The following is a 19276-nucleotide window of genomic DNA, read 5'->3' as shown; positions in this document are numbered from 1 at the left end:
GTGAGATTCTGCACTTGACCAAGTTTACATTCAGAGAAAATTGTATCGGTTCTAATTGTACTTGGCGTCCCAAACATATGAAGTATTTAGGTCCACCTTTTACCCCGTCAATTAAAATCTCCATCTCTACGAATGTAGAGAAATATTTGTCAAAATTGTCTGATTTAACAGGCAAGTGGCATCCTCTCTATTTCTCATGGTGGGGACGTTTAGATACTATCAAAACAATGCTCTCTCCTATTAGTCTTTAGTCTATTTTAATATCCCATTGGCTATATTATCTAAATCTTCAAAGAGAATGAATTGTATACTTTCTTCTTTTCTTTGGATCAATAAAAAAGCTTGCAATTTCTTTATTGAAACATATGTCCCCCAAAACAGAGGGAGGGGTTAATTTTCCCGATTTTTCTAAATATCACAAAGCATTTTTGTTGTGCCAAACCTCCAATTGGTTATTAGATTCCCTTCAGATCCCACCTCTATGGGTATCACTTGAACAATCTTATCTGTCTCCCTTTTCTTTCCAAGAATACCTGTTGTTCACTCACAAACCTCAATACACATCGACTCCCATACTTAAACACTCAAGTCAATTATTACAATCGGTTCTATCATTTATACCTAATGACCTCAAAACGTTTCTTAAGTCTACTCTATGGCATAATACACTTATTTTGATCAAGGGTAAGCCTTTCTATTGGAAAACCTGGAGCAAAATGGCTTAATCTGGGTAAACCAATGAATTGAGAATAATAATGTAATGTCCTTCTCTCAAGCCAGTCTTCAATTTAACTTTCCTCCCTCATTTCAAAATAAATCGCAGCCAATACCATTCAAGCTCTTTTTTAATATATAATAGGCTCGTCCTTTCCCCTATAGCCTTCCATAGAATAAACAATGACATATCAGATGCGTGTTGGTCCTGCTCTTTAGCACATGCTGATTTAAAACACCTACTCTTCACATTTACTTTTGTTCATGATTTTTGGGAGAAAGTTTGGAAACAGATAGTTGTAATTTTTGACTATGCAGCTCCTTTTGCCCTCATTAATATTTTCTTGGGTTCCATGTCCAATAATTGAGAAAACTGTTCCTCAAGCATACAAATTCTAGATTTGCTCTTAGCAGTTGCATTTCAACAAATCACTAAGAATTGGAAGGATCTTTCCAAATTGTCTTTCCAGGCTTGGTGGTACGCAGTCTGTGATAACCATAGATTAGATACTGCTTATGTGTACCCTGCTTCTCTTGCTGTGAAGCAATTATTATTATGGTCCACAGTCACTCAATACATCTATAGGAATGCGAAACGTCACAAAATGCGAACTCCTGTAGAACAAGATGTTTTAAAGCCTCCTTGACATAACGTATTACATGAATGTTATTATTTTGTCTATCTAACAAACATGTATGGTTGTAGATTAGCACAGCTCACCAAATTTTGTTTATCTTTTATGAAATTCTCACCTCATTTTTCGATGTTAATATTGCTTGCAATGTTTGACATTTAGTGTACTTTGTATTTTGCACCTTAATAACACTGCCTATTCTACACACAAAAGCCAGAGTAACAAACTTATAAAATCAATAAACAAGGCAAACCAGTGGAAATTTAAATAGTTATGAGACAATAAGCAAAATCAGAAGAAGGATTGAAAAACAAAAGGAACGATATCATGTAAAAACAAATGGAATTGAATGCCATTTGATCTGTTGAGGCTTACCATTAAGGTAGAAGGTATTTGCCAAGGGAATGAAAGCACGTGGGCTACCTATGTATTGGAGCAGCAAGTCATCCTGTATCAGCCAGCCTTTGGCCTCTTCCATCTGCAGTAACCATAGCAGCCAACTAGAAGCCTAAGTTTGTTTGTCCAAAAAAGATTCTCAACTCACGTGATATAGAATTGTTTTGGGAGCAAAAGTACAATGCAAAAAAGGATCCTTCCTGGAATGTTCTGCCTCTCTTCCTTAACCTCAACGCAGGTGTCCTAATATTCAAGAAAGTCCTGAAAAAGACTGACCCTTGAATACTTTTAAAGCTGCACCAGTGATCCTTCCACCAGCCTTCTCCAGGGGTTGTAAGGTTCTACCATGTAGATTTCCACTATGAATAGTGCACTGTGGGATAACTTGCAGTAAGACGAACAGGATATACTGGAAAAGAGGGAAAGGTTGCCTGTGGGAACTTTGTGCCCATCGTTTAAGAAATGTCCAGGAGTCACCACCCCCAATCATGGCTAGTGATTTCTAAAAAAGTTACAAGTTACCTCCAACTCATCAGAAAACATCTGGACCTATGATAGAACATAAGAGGACTGAACATGCAGCCTCTGTACCTGCACCTACAAGTAAAACAAATGGAGAAGTGGACAGCAAGTGCTTGCCCACCAAAATAGAAGTACACTTCAGAGGTAGGCCTGGTGTACCAGTACTGTAATATGCTAATGTTTTTTTCTCACTCTTTCTTCTTTTAATACTAAACCCTTGTTGTGTGCTTAAACAGTGTCTTCATGTCACAGTAATTCAAAGTCAGTAGTACATGTATTTCCCCAATAGGAATCATATATTCCTGTGATGTGCATTGAAACTAAAAAGGATTTTAAGTGTCCCTTGTTAACTACACTTGCCTCCCAGGATGCACAAATACAGTTACTCATGCAAATTACATGCAATGGTTCTATTGTTTTATTCAAAGTTGTTATTGCAATCATATAGCCTTAATACTTAGCTAACTCTATGTTAATTTCTTTTCTTTTCTTTTTTTTTTTGACCGATGCTTAAATTATATTTTTTTTGTTAGGTATTGCATTACATTGTCTAGTCTAGTCTTACTGACTTTGCCAATGCTTCCTAAAGAAGCAACTAGAGAAGTCTATTTCTTAATGTGCAGATTAGCATTGAACAGGTTCTCAGAAAAGCAAGAATGTACGCTGTATGTGGACTACAATCTGTGTGGCCTGTAGCTCACAAAATATTTTTGTCTTTATTGCTATTGGTGCAACACTGCTGATTACAATTGGTAGATGATCAATGCATGCCATCTTTCTTTATGCTCTGTATGTGTGCCATTTTTGTGTAATTAGTCTAAAGGGATTCTTGATGCTAATCATAAACCAATGCACACATCTATATAGAAGCAGGAAATTGATACAGATAGAGCCACATTTTCCCAGGCTCCCTAAATTTCAGTGGGTGTCTGCGTAAAGTGGGAAAGTGCCTAGAGATGGTTTCTGTATAGTGTGCTCTTAAAGTGCAATACATTCACTGCCCAAGCATAGCACTGCTGAAGGATTGTTCCCCTTCTCTTGGTACTTTTTTACACTCTGGTTAAGAATGGGAGCACTGCTGCCATCCTTGAAACTGGGGAAAATCCACAATGTATGCAACTGTTTGCCTAAAGTCTCACCCAGTTGTTGAATCTTCTACACCCAAGGCAGCTCTGGAGGGAGGAAAGATTCAATCATACAGACAGTCGCAACTACCTCAACCACTGAACAAATCTCCAGTTTCTGACAATATGCCTCCTAAGAGTGCCCCATAATTCCAATGGGGCTGATAATTCCATTGGTAATGCAAGATCAAAGGTTCTATCTCTGACCTGGCATTTCCTTCCCATGGATTCACCCTGCTGAAAGCATGCAAAATCTGCAGTAGGAAAACATGGGGTGCCACAAGCGATTCAGACAGAAAATTAGCTGGTTACGACAGCTGATTTCCAAATCTTAATATTTCTGAGAGCATTTTAATGCAGACTAGCTTGGGTGGTTAACACACACTTGCTACAGAGAACTGTTTTTTTTAAAAGCTGGTGGCAAGTTAAAGTCATCATAGAATATCTTAGAGCAGTGGTTCTCAACATTTTGACTTCTGGTGACCACCACTTGATTATTACTGGAACCCCCAATAAATCATTATTGGAATCCGGGGACACTCAACTGAGTCATTACTGGAAGCCGGGAACCCCACTCTTAGCATTGTTGATGATTTGAACCACAAAACAATTCACATTCACAACAAATAAAGACAATAGCATTCATCAAATAAATACACAAATGATGACACGTTTTATTTAATTCAAAAACACATTTAAATAAAAAAGAGTCAAAATTAAAATTTTAATAGGAAGGTTGGACCTTTTCTAACTTCAATCCCGCCACTTATCGTCCATGCTATATTCAGTTTGATGCACCTGCACTATTCTCACGAATCAATCAGCAAATAATAATGTAATTTTTACCTCCAATTTCAAATTCCTTTACAGGATGTTTTAAAATATTCAATTGTGCATTTAGTTTCTTTATTTATAAACACTTTATTAATCTGTTAATATTATTTACTTTTCCGAGTATTAGCAGACCCGCTGAGGAGGATTTGCGGATCTCCAGTGGTCCCCAGATTGGGAACCATTGTATTAGAGGATTGCAGTTGACAAGTTCTTATCTCAGTATACAGTTCAGTAGGTCACTGTGTGTTAAAAACATTTACATATAACAAGCAAGAACATGTCATTGAATTGAAGAGTCATGTAATATTATGCAAAGTTGGTATAAATTTTTCATTGCAACAGGCTTTTCTGCTCCCTCTCTTTCTTCGTCTTCATGTATACTGCCACAATTCCTTTGGAGCAGCATTGTATTTACACAGAGATTGGTAACTTGTAGGCTGAGTTTCTTTTGTTTCTTTTGATTGCTAACTTAATTACGAAGTAAATTTGTCAGAATTTTTCACTCTGTGAATGTGTCAACAGATACTGAAACTAAAACCTGCGACAAAAACAATATTAACTGTCTACCTGCGCAGTTTATGTATGCTCTCTCCTTGTAGTTCGCTATTCAAATATGTTTGGCATCGAATAGCTATCTGAAATGCCCAGGGATAGGAGACCAAGAGCTGAAATCTGGGAACGGCAGGGGAATCTAACAGTAATGCAGCAAGGACATCATGGGCCTTGCTGCAAACCAGGAAACTGGCCCTTTGACTGCCGTTAGATAGTAAAATACACCAATTATCAGAGTACAACAGACCCTTAGGCCTATGACCTTGTTGCCACTGCACCTGCTACACCAGTGGTGCCTATATCCCCTTGAATCTAGGTTGTATGCTGTATTCAGCATGTTGTGTTCTCCAAGTGTCCAGTATATTGGAACAAAAGATTTACTGAACATGAAAGGAGATATTTCCACCAGCCACATTTTACTTTTTTCGGCATGCAAATCTCTCCCTTAGTTCTCCAAGAAATTTGTGTATTCTCAAAGATACATTAAGCCCTTGGAAACATAGGCGGTGTGTGCATGCACACAAACTACAGGCAACATATCTCTCAGCCAACCTCTCATTTACCTCTCCATCGATCTCCCAATGTCTCCCCTACAGCATAGCACCAAGTCACCGAGCTGCAGCATAGCACCAATCCACTGACCGGCAAGTAAGAAATTCACAATGGCTCCAATTTCTAAAAACGTAACACATCAACTGTAACCTTCAACTTTCAGTGAATTCCTGTATCATTGATGCATTTCAGGGCACTCTGCATTTGATACATACTTCTGCAGAAGCATTAGGGTATGTGAATATGACCCTGATCATCTGCATACAGAATGAGGTATTAGGAGTAAGCAAAATGTGAGGATGTGTTCATTAGATGGATAACTTTGAAGAGCATAATTGTTAGACCTGCCGGCATTGTGGTGGTCTTCCCCTAAAGTATTTGCCTGTTTCCCTCCATTTTTGCTGAAATTAAATTTTGCTAGCCTTTGGACTCTGTGCACTTTACCACTAATTACCACTGCTGAAATGCTTGTGACCACTCCACTGAACATGGTAAAAGTCAATGTAAAAATGGGTTACTCCTGATTGGCATATTTAACTTACTTATAACTCCCTTGTAGAGTGATTTGCCATATACTCAAGGCCTGTAAATTAAATTCTACTAGTGGGCCTGCAGCACATATTGTGTCATTGATTTAAGTAGGCCCAAGCATGTCACTGCAGCCTGAACACAGTTTTAAACTGTCAATTTGGCAATACAAATCCCTTGCCAAGCATTAAACGTCCTTTTTATTCCATATGTCACTCCTAAGGTAGGCCCTAGGTAGCGTGCCTATGTGCATTACAATTAAAAGGTTGGGCATGGGAGGCGCGCGACGCAGCGATGCAAAATGGCCGCTCCCTGAGGAACTCTGTGCTGATGAGCAGCGCTCGTTGCTGAAGGACTTCTTATTTGGCAGCGCATGGCTCTTCTGCCGCCGGAATATGCCATTCGAAGCATCCCTCTCCATAAGGGTATGCTTGTAGGTTCCAAAATGCTGCTTTTGGACTCAATATCAGCTGAAATGTCTCTCGCCGAATAACGGCCGCCATTTTGTTTTTCTTCCGTTTTTCACCGCAGCGCTTTTTTTTTCTTTTTCCTACTAATTTACTTTCTGCTGCTTATTTTTCTCCTGGCTACTTCCCTATTGCTAAAGGGTTGGACTTTTTCCCTCATATGTACAAGAGAGCTGTTGTGGCTATATATCGCCTTGTCTTCCCTCCTGACAGCCTCTCAGCATGCCTCAGGCTCGAGCCAGTGTAGTGGCGCCTTCAAACCTCAGACTCTCTTTTTCTGCAAAGAGACACTAATTTTGGTCTTAATTGAGGCTTTTGCTCGTTTTTTAATGTAGGGCTTTGCACCTCTTTCTGCTTTATTGATTATCTGTGCCCCTTTAGCCCAATTTCTCGACTTCTCAAGACTGCCTCATTCAATATTTCAGCTGTTTTTGCCTTCTTGCTATTGGTCTCCAGTCTGGTGGTTTTTTGCGAACCCCTATTGTTTTTACTGCTTGTCCTTTGGAAGTATTGTGCCTTTATAAGATGGATCCTGTGCACATTTCCAAGGCTCATGGTTCCACCTCTGCCACGTGCAAGGAAACTGCAGCTAACGCTAAACAACTTAAAAAAGACCCACCATCACCATCTAAGTCCCATTTCCTGTCACACTGGAGGACATTATGGAGGAACTGCGTCTCATACGTCCTTTCATGACAGATACTGCTTCTACCCTTCAGAGATTAGACGACAAATGGTCTAGTCTGGACTTGAGAGTATCTGATGTAGAGCAAAAGATTAGTGATGTTCAGGATGTTGTGTCTAAAGTGGATAGCCTCACCAAGGAAGTTGCCCTGCTTAAAAACACCTCTGAGGATTTGGAAAATCGAAATCGACGCAACAATCGGCGCATTTACGGTATTCCGGAAGGTTCAGAGGGGTCCGATCTTATACAACTTTTTAAGACCCAGCTCCTTCCCATCACAGGCTTCCCTAAACATCTGGACATAAATATCCAATGGGCTCATCGTCTTGGACTAAGAAACTCTTCTTCTGCTTCAAAACCTAGCGGTATTATTGCTTATTTTCTTCTTTTTTCTGACCTCATGACTATCCTCCACTCTGCTAAACAGCATAAGCAGTTGCTTTGGTCTGGCCATAAGGTATTCATCACTCAAGATGTCTCTAAACCTACGGCTGCACGACGAAAGGAGTTTCTGGATCTGCGACCTACTCTTCGATCTATGAACGCTTGGTATGGCCTTATCCATCCTTGTTTCTTCAAAGTGACTTACAAGGAGAGGACTTTCAGCTTCGAGGATCCGGCGGACCTTCAAAAATTCATCCATACTCATAAAGAGGAATCCATGGAATTCAGCAAACCCTAATATTTATGTCTTTACGTTTGTCGATTTCTTATTGTGATATTTCACCCTATGTTGTGCTGAGCTTTTATCATCTTTTATTTTTTATTTTATTTTATTTTTTTATTATTTATTTATTTATTTACTTTCTCTTGTTTTACAGTTTCTCTTCATCTCGTCTTTTGTTGGTCATCTCGTTCTTGTGCTGCCCCGATGTCTGTATTATGCCCATCGTTATGCTGCCCCTCCTTCCTATATGTTTGGTAAGTTCCCTTCATTTATCTTAATTGGTTACTCCTGGTCTTTTAACCATTCTGTTTTTAATCACACATTGTTGTGTCTTTTTTTTAACGTGTTAGTAATCATATATTCGTTCTTCTCTTCTGCTCGTGCGGCTGTTTTGTTCCTGCCACTCCCCCTCCCATTTTATTGTCCTTCTTTCATCTATTCTTCATGGCTAAAGTCTCTTGGCTTTTGGTCATCCTCTCTCTCTCAATCGCTGTTTCGGGAGTTATCTCCTCCCTCTCCCCCCTCTTTCTCTTCCCCTTATCTTTGGTTCCTCTCTTTCCTCTCCTCCTTTTTTCTTCCCTATGATTCTATCATTCGCCTGTCCTTTTTGTCTATCTCCTTCAATCATTTTCTCCCTGGCAATAATCTTTTTTCTTCCCTCTGCTTCTCTTTTTGTCTTTCTTTGGCAATCTGTAACGCCGTAGCTTTTTGTTCCTTCTTTGATTATTTCTTTTCATGTTTGTGGTGGCTCTTTTCCTTTTCCATTCCTTTTATTCGGATGGTATGATTTACTTTCATCGTCACAACCTACTTCAATTTCTTCTTCTTCACCTTCCTTCTTAATTGTTCTATGCTCTTTTTCTTACTATCCCCTTCCTTTCTACTATGAAAGGTCTCCGTATTATTTCATGGAATGTTAAGGGTCTTCGAACCCTATCAAAAAACAACGTGTTTTGTCTCAAGTTGCACGTCTAAAATGCCAAGTTGCTTCATTGCAAGAAACGCATCTTTCTTCACAAGATCTATCCTCGATGCGTAAGCAATGGGTCAGAGAAGCATTTTGCTCTTCGGCTGTTAATAACAAAATTCTTACTATCCCCTTCCTTTCTGCTATGAAAGGTCTCCGTATTATTTCATGGAATATTAAGGGTTTTCGAACCCTATCAAAAAACAACGTGTTTTGTCTCAAGTTGCACGTCTGAAATGCCAAGTTGCTTTATTGCAAGAAACGCATCTTTCTTCACAAGACCTATCCTCGATGCGTAAGCAATGGGTCCGAGAAGCTTTTTGCTCTTCGGCTGTTAATAACAAAAATGGTGTTATTGTTTTATTTCCTAAATCATTAATTGTTCAAATACAACATGAAATTCATGATTCTAATAGTAGATGGTTGTATTTGGAGAGTGTTGTTAATAATGTTCATCTTTCCTTTTGCAATGTTTATGGCCCAAATGGCGTTGACCTGTCTTTTTGGAATGAATTCTCTTCCCTTCTTTCTTCCAATGTGTGCAATGATTTGATTGTGGGGGGTGATTGTAACCAATTGATGGACCCGTTTTTGGATCGCAAATCTCAAGCATGTTATGTTCCTAACAAAATGCAAAAATCATTTCATAAGTCCATCTCCTCTAGAAGCCTAATAGATTCCTGGAGAATATCCCATCCCGACTCCTTAGAATTTTCTTTTTTTTCCCCAGTGCATGCTTCACACTCCCAAATTGATTATATTTTTCTCTCCCACCATGCTTTTCAATGTATGACTAACTCTGAAATAGGCTCTATTCTCATTTCGGACCATGCCCCTGTTATTTTAGACATGGATTATCCCTCCAATATTCCTGCTTCTCGTCGTTGGCGCTCCAACAATTCATTACTGTTGGATCCTCACTTTACTGACCATTTCATACATTTCATGGATGAGTTTTTTCATAATAATTCAGACACTGTTTCAGATTTTCATTTTCTCTGGGATGCTTTCAAGGGCGCTGCTCGCGGATGTGTTTTTGATTTTGTTTCCCGCAAAAAGAAGAAAGCCCTTTCTCAAGCTTCTCACTTTCTCAAACAAATTAAAGATCTTGAACACCTCTATTTTACTACTAATGAACCTGATTCATTATCTTCCCTTGTCAAAGCTAAGATACAGTATAATAAGCATTCCTGGGACTCTGCATCTAATCAGCTTCTCAAATTTAATGCTAAAATGTACGGAGGACGCAATAAGGCCGGTAAATCACTTGCAAATTATCTCAAACTTAAGAAGCAGAAATCTAGGATTGTGGCTATTAAAGTTTCTCAGGGTTCCCCTCAAACCTCGGATGCTAAGATTCTTGAGTGTTTTGTAAATTACGATTCTTCCCTTTACACACCAGAATCCATTTCTTCTTCTGAGCAGATAGACTCCTTTTTTCGTTCTATTTCTAAACCTGCTGAAACCCTGGTGGACCTCACTTCCCTCGATGCTCCCATCACAGAAAAGGATATTATTGCTGCACTTTCCCTCCTCCCCAAAGATAAAACTCCCGGTCCGGATGGATTTACTGTGCAATTTTTTCTCCACTTTAAAACAGTTTTAGTACCACATTTGCTTCACTTGATCAATCATTTCCTTGCCACAGACGAATCTAGGGGTTCTTTTACTCAGGCCATGCTATGTCTTCTACCTAAAAAAGACAAAGACCCCTCTCTTTGTAAGAATTATAGGCCAATTTCCCTTATAAATACCGACTGCAAAATTTATGTGAAAATATTGGCTCTTCGTCTCAACACTGTCATTCCTGATTTGGTCAATAATTACCAATCAGATTTTGTTAAAGGTAGATCGATAACTGATATTTCGAGAACACTTCTTAACATTATTCATCTGGCTGCAAAGTTGGACTCTCCTATTGCGGCGATCATTCTAGACGCTGAGAAGGCTTTTGATCCTGTCAATTGGGATTTTATGTTTGGTGTGCTCCGTTGGCATGGTTTTAGCCTCACCATCCTCAGGTATATTAAGCTTCTTTATTCTGATCCTAAAACTTCCATTTGGGTTAATGGTATCCAATCTGATTATTTCTCCCTTCATAGAGGTACCAGATAAGGTTGTCCCCTCTCCCCTCTCCTTTTCATTCTTGCTTTGGAACCCTTTTTGGAACAAATCAGACAATCTTCCTCATATTCTAGTTTTGTATATGAAGAGGTGGATATTAAATGTACTGTTTATGCCGATGACATTTTACTTTATATTTCAAATCTCATTGCCTCCCTCCCGGCCCTTTTCTCATTACTTCAGGACTATTCTCTGGTTTCGGGCTACAAACTAAATATCAATAAGTCGGAGGTCCTTCCCCTTAACAAGTTTTGTTTTTCTCACATGTTTGAGGGTTCAGGATTTGAATGGAATCCCAGATTTGTTAAGTGTCTGGGTATCCTATATGCCAATACTATTAAAGAAACAATCAAAATCAATCATTCTGATATTCTCAAGAAGATCACATCCCTCATAGAACGTTGCTCCCCCTTTTTCTCTCATGGTGGGGCCGCTTATCGACTATCAAAATGATGTTGCTTCCTATTGCTAATTTCTATCTCTCTATGCTCCCCATTTCTCTTCCTCACTACTTTTTCAAATCTATCAATAGTCTTCTTGTGAGATTCTTATGGAGCAATCGCAAAGATAGGGTATCACTTCTCCGTCTTCAACAACCTAAAAAACTTGGTGGTGTCAATTTTCCCAATATTTCACGTTTTCACTCTGCATTTACTCGTAAACAAATCTGGCCTTTTCTCGCAGATTCCTCCTCCTTCCCTTTAACGGCCTGGAGTTCACTGGAATTAGCTCAACTCTCTCCCTTCTCTTTCCTCACAGCGACCCGCTTATCTCAACCTCCCTCACGATTTATGTCTCCTACCTTCAAGCATTCCAAAGCTCTTACACTTTTGCTTTTCCGTTCTTTCTTCTCTTCATCCCACCTCCATTTGTGCTCTCTGATTTGGTACAACAATTTCTCAAAATTAATAACAAAGCACTCTTTTGGAAGGAATGGATTGATAAAGGCATTATTACCTTTGACCAATTGATCATCGGCAATTTCTTACGTACTTTCCAGGATCTATGTGATTCCTTTGGCATAACTTCCAAACACTCTTCACATTTTCACTTGCTCACTCATACCTTCTCTACTGTTATAATGCAGGACATTCCCTATTCTTCTGTTGTCTCTCCCCTTTCCTCCCCTCCTGATTTTTCCAGCCCCTTGAGAGCCTCAGTTATTTAGAAACTATTATCACCTTCCCCAATTGATAGGCTCAAATCCAAATTGGAACTCTTGTGGGAATCGGATTTGGGCCAGGATTTTTCTCCACAAATCTGGGAAGCTCTTTGGTCTAAAATACACACTGTCTCACGATCAGCTAGCACCACACAGACTTTTTATTTTTCCTACAATAGGCTTTATTATACCTCTCTGATTGAGTAAATTTGGACTGTTGGACTCTAAAAAGTGCTGGTCTTGCTCATGTGATAATAGTGATTTGTTACATATGTATTTTCACTGCCTTCAGGTCAAAACACTTTGGTCTCGTATTTGGTCTACACTTAATAATATTCTGTCTACCGATGTTCCCTTTGATATTGTTCACATTTTTCTGGGTGGGTTGGCCCCCGTATGGAATGTTCCTTGTCATGTTCGTAAGTTTATAGATCTATTTATAGCAATTTCTTTTCAAATTATTACTACAAACTGGAAAGATACTGCAAAAATTGCCTATTCTGCATGGTGGAATTTGTTATGCCACCATCACAGACTTGATCGTGCTCACGCTACATCTATGCCTCTGTTAATCAAAAGAGATTTACTATGGTCTCCCTTAACTGATTACCTCTCTAGACATGCTCCCTGATTCCCTGTTTATTTGATTGTTTTCACTTCTCTATCTTTTTTCTTTTATTTTATCTCTTTTAAAGATTATTTGTTAATATTTCATTATGATGATATTATATCTTTGTTGCCTCTTTTCTCTCCTTCCCCTCCCCTCTTTTTTCCCTCTATGAAAATTCTACAAAAGCACTGTTTATTGGTATATTGTTTTCCCCTTTTTCTGAGGTATTATTTTCTCTTTTGCACTTCATTATTGGATGTTCAATGCTTCTTTTAGTAGTTCTTGCATTTGTACTGATGTTTTACGTTGTTTAACTTCCTTCAATAAAGCTTTTTAAACAAAAAAAAAAAGGTTGGGTATGTACTTTATTAATAACCACATTTTGTGAGTTTTAGAATTACAAGACATCATTCACCAATGAGAAAGTAAAATGTATCAGAGCAAGTCATTACATAAGCACAGTCATAAATATCAACATTATCATCCCAGTGGTAGTCCATGGTATGCCCATCACCCACCCCATATCTTTTCGTGCTTTTGAGGGCATCCTCTTGCCTTGTATACAATTTGTTCCTGGTGTGCACACCGGGAAACAACCTTTACAACGCAACTTTTACAACGCACTACCACTACAATGAAACTTTTACAACACAACATCCATTACATCGCATGCCATTACAACCCAACCATTACAACGCATGGCACTACAACGCATACCACTACAACACATGTCATTACAACGCATACCATTACAACGCATAACATTACAACGCATAGTACCCTTACACTTTCCAACACTTACCCTACTGTTGCACCCCCTGGAGTTAGAATAGTAATTTTTACCCCTACACTATCCAACACTTACCCTACTGTTGCACCCCCTGGAGTTAGAATAGTTATTTTTACCTCTACACTATTCAACACTTACCCTACTGTTGCACCCCCCTGGAGTTAGAATAGTAATTTTTACCCCCACACTATCCAATACTTACCATACATGCAATGTAATGTTATGCGTTGTAATGGTATGCGTTCTAAAGGTGGTATGCGTTGTAATGGAATGCGTTGTAAAGGTAGTATTTAAAAATGTATTGTAATGGCATGCATTGTAATGGAATGTGTTGTAATGGATGTTGCATTGTAAAAAATGCGTTGTAAAGGTATGCATTGTAAAAGTATGCGTTGTAACGTCATACATCCGTGCACACCACCAGACTCCTAAATTCATTTTCCAATACTGTGATGCTTACCTTGTAGTGTAGTTCCTATGTTCCCAATAGGCTCTGCGCATTGGAATAACATATCCTATAGATTTGACATAGGACGTATGTCTACTAGGTCTCTATCAAATATATTAGACTTAATTGTGAGTGCCAGCTAGCTCAGAGGTCACTAGAAACTTTCTCGAATGAACAAGAAGGGATTTGTTTCTGATAACCGCATAAACATGACAACTTTGTTTCCCCACGAATGAAACTGATCTCCAGAGTCGTGGAAACAATAGATAGATATTTTACTCAGTCAATCATGCATGCTTCGTTTCATCAGAGGTGCAGAGAAATGGAAAGACGGGCGTTTTCAATAAAATGATTTATTGAACAGTCTTCTTTCTCAGGCAAGTAAAGTAAACTGCTACAATTGTAATACCGGTTGCAAAGTATATTGTGTACAGTAAGAAGAGTATTATAAAATAATACTGTAATAGCATTGTATGGTTCCTAGACCATAGATAAATACATACATAAATAACAAAGGCTAAAAGTACTCAACTGGTGCTTCTAAAATACGCCTACCCCAATGTACCTAACTTGAGTCTAGTACGAGGGAAGAAGTAAGTGAGGTGTAGCATAGGTTTAGATTTTCTTTGCCAAGAATCTAACCAAGATTTCTCTTAGGGTCTAATCAGCTCCGTACCTTGGTTTTAGAATGTCGGAGGTCTGGTATCTCTGTCTCGGGACTCGATTTTCCAACACCCCGCGAGGGGAACTTGGAAACACTGGAGCTGGATTCTCAGCGACAGAAAGGACAGCTTCCCTGTCTGTGCATCAGCTGGAGGGTCGGCTTCCTTCGGCACTTGCTGTAGTGAGCTGCGTCGGGCAAATAGATAGTCGAGCTGCTCCGAACCACCGCGTGTTTGCTAGGGCAAGTGTAGGCATATTTATACTTTGAAGGTGCCTAGTTTGACGTAAAGTCAGACATAATAACATCACCAAAGAACGCCAAGAGAATGGTAGTTCTTTGAAAATGCCATGATTTCTAGGACAAATCAATATTCAAGTAAGGGGGTGTGCCTGACTGCTGGAGCTGAGTTTTCCAAGAAATCGTTGTGGCATTTTGGAACTAGTGGAAGTAGCCATGCCTGTATTTGGACTGAATGGGATATATTTGTAAATATGGGTAGAATTGCTATGCCTATATAAGGGCATTGTGAATTGTACCTATATAAGGGCATGAATCAGTAAATTACGCTTGGATCCTAAAATGCTCCAGAACAACCTGTCCTATAGGATAACTGATGGAGCAAGGTTTCATACGCACAGAAACTTGCTCGGATTCAATCCTCTCGAAATAACATGTAACTTATTAGCCAACATGTTTTGTGATTACTAAAACCACATTACACAACATTCTAGTATCTAGGGGAAGCTTACCTATGTACTTTTACTAACAGTAACCCGAGTGTCTTAATATGGCAGCCGAAAAAGTGGGAATCTTTCTGCGCATGCGTTTACTACATCTACGTTGTGTGACGTATATCTGCTTTTGGTGGGAACTCTTTGCAGCTGCGCACTAGTGCCAAGATGGCCGCTTCATGATTCACATACTAATGCACAGTCTCCTGCTCAAACTAAAACGTGTGTTCTTATTAACTATTAATGCTTTAGTTAAAATAAAGTAATGGGGTTAGAGTAGAAATTAGTGGTATACAGTGCATTAATTTATTTTTGTATTCTAATATGTCTCTCTTTGACTTCATTGATAGCTCGTATTTTGGGCCTGGAGGAAATAGCAAACTCCATTTTTAATCCCTTAGTCATGGGCAGATGACATGGAGATCCTCTAGCTCCTGACACTGAATTGATTTTAGTTCCCATCTTATTCCGCGACATTCGTGGGAATTGTACCTACTGACCCGGAGCAAGAGCAAGAGAAAGCACTGGAGCTTTATATATTGTATACTTATTGAAATAATATTGTTGGGTGGAATAAAAAGCATGGGAAAGTAAATTATGGGCGGGAACATTGATCAACTATATCTAGCAGAAACGATCTGATACTGGTATAGAGTGATGACCTATGCTCGTCTTTCTGACCAATCAAATAAAGAGAATACACAGATTTGCAACATTGGAGGATGGTACACTCACTGAAATGGTATAACTAAGGTAGGTTTAGTCATTTAGATTGTCCGACTTGTCACAGACTAGTCACTGACCCAACGTAAGCTGAAGGAGAATCGAGAGCAAAGTGCTGGTCGAGCACTTTGACAGAAGATTCTGGAGTTTTGCTGGGAAGAAGAATAGATCTACCCAGTCGGGGTCCGAGAGTAGTTGTAGAGAGGGGTGTAAAACTGGTGTTGCACTTAGCTGAGGTTACCTGTCTTGTTCTGCACCTGTCCAGTCCGGATTAGTCAGGATCCCTTCTCTTGTCCCAGCCCATGGCCAGGGTTGGTCCTCACACCGTTCTAGGTAAATATAATCTGTGTGGTATGTCCTTGTACCGTTTTCCCTTTTTCAACCTTCCTAGGTACCAATGTCTAAAGGCATTTTCTTAAAGTCCTGCAAAATGTTACTTGCAAAGTTCCTAATTTCACTACTGTGGCCTCTGACTCACAAAATATTGCATAGATAACGTGTTTAAAACTTTTCCCGAGTCTGTGGTTATTTTATGAAAGTAAATGTTATATTATTATTACCTATTATTTTAACTCCCTTGATCCTTAGATTTAGGAAATAGCGCACAAGTGACCAGGATTGGTAAGTCATGGTACACAGGTATAAGTCCTGAGGTGAATAAAATTCTGATAGGCAGGAAGTTAATTTGGATTACCAGTTCAAAGTGTGAATATTTATGGGCACAGGTGAGTATGATTAACTGAACTGGTAATCCCGGGCTATCATAACATTGGGTTACATTATTATATGTAATAAGAGCTATTTTGTGACTGGGTACAGATAGGTTTTTGTTATTTGGTATCTATAGAATTGTACATAAAAATCGTCTTTAATGGTAAAGTCAGGTTTTAAATGGCAATTTTGAAAATGTCACTTTAAGAAAGGTATCATTTCCATAGCCTCTACCATTTGGCACATGCAGCCTGTCCTAGTTCACATGACTGGGTGTAGTTGTCAATTAGACTTTGTGAATTCCTCCCAGCAGTCACACAATAGCTGGATTAGGTGTGCCTGAATGGGATGGGCACAGCCTCACTTGCAACTGAATAGGCTATGCTCCGCCTTAATACATAGGGTTTGTTACATTTTCATTTCTCCTGATATGTAAGGCAAATAGGGGAAAGCATAAGTCCAATACATCTGGAAATCTTTACTTCCTCACTGCAATCAGGGATTGTTCCTAACCCTTGGAAAAGGGTGAATGTCATTTCTCTCCTTAAGAAACCAAATGCTGATCCCTAAACCCTGTCTAAATGTAGACCCATCTCTGTGCTCCAAGGATTCTCAAAGTTACTTAAGAATAAGATTGATAACAACCAAAAATCGAATTTCTTTTCTTCATCCATCACAATCAGGTTTCAGGGCCCCTCATAGCATGGAGATGGCCCTTATGGAAATAATTGATTCCATTGAAATAAATCTGTATTCTGGCCAGAATGCTGCCCTGATATTCTAGACCTTTCCACTGCACTCAGCATGGAGTCACATGACATCCTGTTGCAGTGCCTTGCCTCTATTGGGATGGAGGGGATAGCCTTAGACTGGATTAAAGACTGTTTAGATCACAGAGAACAAGCAGTGTGGCTTAAGCTGTTCATCTTGTAGTGAAGACTCTCAGGGCAGGGAATCTCAGGGCTCAGCCCTGATCCCCACCCCTTATAACAATCCCCGCATCTTATAACATTCATATGCCCCTGCTTGCATTTCAGATTGAATGCTTTGGTATTGAAGTTGTCTCATATGCAGAGGACACACAGCTTTTGCTGACCAATGAGGACAACTCATTTTAAGCCAAGGAAACATTTTCAGCCTGCATTTTGGCAGTGCTAGAGTGGCTTAAAGCCAACTGCATGCAATGTAACCCAGACAAAACAGAGATCCCACTCTTTGGCCCAAAATTGAGCCCATTTCCGGTTGGTCGGGTGCCTGGCTGTGTAGCTGCAAACTACCCACACCCCCTCACAAAAGTGACAAAGAACTTAGGGGTGCATTTCAATGTTCACCTCTCTTTAAAACCCAAGATTTCTGCAGTGGTAAAAACCTCTTGTTAGATATTCAGAATGCTAACAATATATCTCTATTTCCTGCCCTGGCAAGCTCATAAATTGGTAATCCAGTGTCTGATTCTCTCCAGGTCAGATGTTGCCAATGTCCTCTATCCGGGGATTCCAGATTACCTAGTACATTGGCTGCAAATTGTGCAGAATTGGGCAATTCGCCTTTGGTTTTAGCGTCCCAAATGTGCTTCAATGTTGTGCTACAGTAATCAATTGCACTGGCTACTGCTAAGGACAAGGATTATCATTAAAACCTTGACCTTTGCACACCGAGTATTTTTCAAGGTTGACACTAATTTCCTGTCCAACAGGCTTCAAAAATATCGTCCACTAAGGGCATTACACTTGCAGTCTTCCCGTCTGTTAGTTGTTCCACATTGTAGGCATAGTGGTCTGGCTTAGTGGTCTGGCCAGTTCTGTTTTGGCAGCGAAGCACTCTAATGAGCTCCCCTTCCAACTCAGATGTATTCCAGACAAAACCACCTTCCAGAAGTAGTTAAAAAGTATTTGAAAATATTTTCATTCATTCATTCGGTACAAAAATAGGACTTTCAGAACCACTATTCAGTTCACTTTCTGGACCTTTAGTAGGACTCTCAGAGGAGTGTCTGCTGCAGTGACCTGCTTTTTACTCCACCAGGAAGGACTGCATTGCTGCCTGGAGTGTTTCTAGAATGCTCAGATGCCTGAACTGCTGCTTGAGCCCTGCTTCTTCACCTGAACCCAGAACTACAAGAGTTACTCTAATGGTTAGTTAGTTTGCTGGCCTCCTGTTTAGAGCTACAGGGATATAACAGGTTCCCCCCTCTTGAACCTGCACCTGGATCAAACCTGAGTGAGTCTTAACCCCTGGAGTGGTGCATTGCCACTCTTGGACCCTTGATGGTGGTGCTAAAGGTGCCCAGATAGCAAAATTCCAATATGAAGACTTTTTGACTAAAAATTGCGCTGAGAACTGAAAAAAGTCAGGGGCCAAACTGCTCATCTATCCACCCAAGCTGCATTATTAGTTGACCTGACTGTGCTGCAGCTTCTGCCACATTCTTCTCCGCAGCAGAAAATCCTGTTCAGCTGTCCTTTGCCTAAGGGGTATACGTATTCCTGAAACTCTTATTGGCTATGGCACCCTGCCTCGTCCCACTGGAGGATTTCCACTTCCAAAAAAGTGACTATGTCTGATGAAGAAAGCTTCAACACTCCCTCCTCAGACACCACCTGCAGCCTTGCCCTCCTGAAATTTACCTCCTCAGAACTTTTTTTTCAAAAAATGTTCTAAGTTTGAACG

The sequence above is a fragment of the Lissotriton helveticus genome, chromosome 4_1, assembly GCF_964261635.1.
Source record: "Lissotriton helveticus chromosome 4_1, aLisHel1.1, whole genome shotgun sequence".
NCBI lineage: Eukaryota > Metazoa > Chordata > Amphibia > Caudata > Salamandridae > Lissotriton > Lissotriton helveticus.
Note: the sequence above shows the minus strand (reverse complement) of the source record.